This window comes from Octodon degus, unplaced genomic scaffold, assembly GCF_000260255.1.
Source record: "Octodon degus isolate 3935 unplaced genomic scaffold, OctDeg1.0 scaffold00072, whole genome shotgun sequence".
Lineage (NCBI taxonomy): Eukaryota > Metazoa > Chordata > Mammalia > Rodentia > Octodontidae > Octodon > Octodon degus.
In genome coordinates, this window is record NW_004524648.1 from 135,380 (window position 1) to 139,058 (window position 3,679).

General features: G+C 41.5%; 1 pseudogene; it reads left to right on the forward strand.

Moving 5' to 3' along the window:
- The window catches only part of LOC101562332, a 25,005-nt pseudogene extending 23,624 nt beyond the window's left edge, over positions 1-1,381 (forward strand).
- Positions 1,382-3,679: the final 2,298 nt, after the last annotated feature.

The following is a 3,679-nucleotide window of genomic DNA, read 5'->3' on the forward strand; positions in this document are numbered from 1 at the left end:
CTTAGGCAAGTTTAGGCAAGCTTAGGTACCATGGTTCAATCCCTGGGACCACATGCTGCAACAGCTGTGCCACCAGGCAGGCTGAGCAGGCCACTAAAACAACACAACTCAACACAAAAGAAAACAAAGCAAAGCAAAAGGAAATGAAAAAAGCCCCTTTCTAGTATATAGACTTTCTCTAGCTCTGGCTCTAAGGGCAAGGAATGAGGTCATAATGGTGAGGTCACATGGCATAGAGGACTTGCCCTTAACCTCAGAGTCTTTCAGGAAGTGACAGGTGCAGTTGGGACCCAGCTATGGCTTCCCAGGAGAGTTTTTTCCCCCTCAGATATAAACTCAAGGTTGTTGAACACAGACAATTTCCAGACTTGCTTTATACATGGTGAGGAAAAGAAGGTTCCCAAGAGGACAGTGGGAGAGAGGAGAAGTTTTCTATAAACTTGTATTTTTAATAAATTCACAAGAGTGGCTTTCCCTCTTAAGGTCTTATTAGTGGAGGCAACTGAGACTATGCCTTGGGGATCTAAGATTGTAGAATTGGTGATGGAGGAGCTATAGCATGCTAAGAGCACTCCCAGGAAACTATCTAAAATTATGATTTTTCTAAGCCAGGCTGTTATATATTGAGAACCCTGGTGAATTTCCACACCCCCATGTACTTCTTCCTGGGGAACTCTCAGTACTGGACATTTGGTAGATCAGTGTCTGTTCCTCCAATGTTGAGCTGTCTTGTGTCCCACAAGCATACAATTTCCTATGATTCCTGCCTCACACAGCTCTTCTTCTTCCACCTATTGGCTGGCACGAACTGCCTCCTGTTGACAGCCATGGCCTATGACTGATTCCTGGCCATCTGCCAACCCCTCACCTATAGCACCCACATGAGCCAGGCCATCCAGAGGATATTAGTGGCTGTGTCCTGGGTGTGTGCCTTCTCCAATGCACTGACTCATACTACTGCCTTAAGTACCCACGACTTTTGTGGTCCCAAAGAGTTCAGTCACTTCTACTGTGACCTCCCACAGCTGTTCCAACTCTCCTGCTCCAGCACTCAACTCAATGAGCTTCTGATCTTTGCTGTGGGTTTCATAATGGCAGGTGCACTTGTGGTTCTCATCATTGGTTCCTATGTCCATGTAGCAAGTGAAGTTCTACAGATCCATTCAGTGGAGGGCAGGAAGAAGACCTTCTCCACATGTGGCTCCCACCTCACTATGGCTTGCCTTTTCTATGGGATGAGTATCTTCAACTGTATGCACCTGGGTGCAGAGGAGGCTTCAGATAAAGATAAGAGGGTGGGGATTTTTAACACTGTTATCAATCCCATGCTAACCCACTTACCTACATCCTCAGAAGCCCTGACGTTCAGGGTGCTCTGTGACGGTTATTTGTAGAAAGATGGCCACTGACCTGAGAGATGATAGGAATTTTCTGGACAGGAAAGTTCCTTAGAAAGGCAGGAGTAAAAAATGACCCATAATAATTTTTCCTGTCTCCTGATGCCCCTGGGATTAGTGCCATGTGTTTGTCCTACTAAGAAAAGCTACCTACTTCTTCATGTATTTATTCAAGAAATGTTTATTGAGTCACTTCCATTACCCAGTCTTCTAGAAAATTGGTGAACAGAAAAAAGTTTGCGTTCATGAAACTCATACGTTATAAAAGTCCATATAGCAAATAAGAATCATATAAAGTATATCATATAGTGCTAAATGCTACATGACATAGTGCTAAGTGCTATATGACATAGTGTTAAGTACTACATGACATAGTGCTAAGTGCTGTATTACACAGTGATAAGTGCTATATCATATAGTGATAAGTGTTTAAAAAAAAAAGGTGGAGGACATGTATCTAGGTCGTGCCAAGCAAGCATCCAGGTAGCTATCTTATATTGGGCTATATCAACTTTCTAGAGAGAAGCAATGTTTTAAGCCACCCTGTATGTCTGGGTCTGGGCAGCACTATCCCATGGGGAAAGACTACTGGGTCATTACAGCGCAATAACTAAGAATATCACTCTTGGCAATAAAGTGTCTCTCTGACGGGAGTGTAAGTTACCCTCTGAAGTGCAGAAAAAGTGGTAAAACATGAGTTCAGTGCCAAACACTCTCTCATTTAACTGTTTAACTTTTACCTAAAGAAAATTAGTCCTTTTCCCTACTATTTCATAAGAACCTTATGAGTATTTAAGTGACAGAAAAGGTCTAGATGAGGAAAAGACCTAGTCAATAGAAAGTATATTGATGTATATACATTTTAAGGTCAAAAAAGAAATGTGCTATCCCAATTCCTACCAAACCTTTTTTCTTATTTGATAATTCAGCTTCCTCAAACATATGATAAAGTCTTTGGAAGGGTATGTATTGGTCTCCTAGGTCCTAGGAAGTTCCATTGCATACACTCAACATAACCTCCCCTGCAAGACTAAGTCTCTCCCAAACCTTCTTGCTCAGATAGATAGATAGAGATATATAGATATTTCCTGAGAATGATGGCATGATTGTTCACATTCTTTCTCTCCCTCTCTCCTTTTCCCCATCTCTTTTTCCTCAACCTCCTCTCTACTCTCCCTCTATTTCTATCTCTCTCCTTCCCTCTATCTTTCTCTTTCTCTTTTTCTTTCATGCATTTAGTTATTTAATTGAAGGTATGAAAAGGTATTATACATGTACATTAAAACTTATCTTTCAGGGCTGGCTAAATAGCTCAGTGAATTAAAGCACCTGCAAGCAGGTGCAGGGATTGGGAGTTCAATCTCCAGGCCTGCTGTGCCAGCTCCACCCCCAGGGGTGTGCTGAGACAACAATTGAGACTGGGCATGGTGGCACACTCCTGTAATCCCAGCTCTTTGGAGGCTGTAAGCAGGTGGATCACTACAAGTCCAATCTAGTAGTGAGACTAAAAATGAATAAATAAAACTTGTCTTTCAATATGTTTTGTTATCGCTACTTATAATCCCTTTAATTTCTTATTTTTATCAAGTATACACTATACCTTCTCTCCCTCTATGTATTCTCTTTTTCACTGTCCTACTTCTAACCATTTAACCTTTGGTGATACTTCTTTCTAACTTTATTTTATTAATGTATCAGTACAGCTCCAAAGCTCCAAACCCAAATCTTTTCCTCATCTTGATGCTTATCTAACCTTTAGCCCATTCATTCCCAGTTCATACACCCTCCAGCCTCTCTGAGAAGCTACTTAAATATAAAGATATAAAGAGAAATGGCGCAGAATGGTGAATAAAAGAGGTAAGAATTAAGGACAAGGGCTAGAAATGTAGCTCAGGGGTATGACACTTGACTAGCATATACATGGCCCTGCATTCAATCCCCAGTACCAACAGAAAGAAAAAGAATGTGGAGATGAGAAATAGAATAATTCAAAGTATCAAAAAAGATGCTTTATGAATGCCAAGGAGGTAAAAGGACATAGACAAAATGAAGAATGCACAGAAGCTGGAGGTGAAAATAAAACTCACCTAAAATGCCCATCAGTGTGTGTCCATCTTAAGAGCAGCTTCTACATCATTGATGTTGCTGAGCTCCCTGAACTCCCCCTCCCCCAGGGCAGTTTACATTTTCCTGAAGGTACGATGCCGTGAAGCACTGTGGCCACTCTGCTTTTGCTTCTTCGGATTGTGAAATGGCTATAGAGTAAGATTGACTACAGGGAG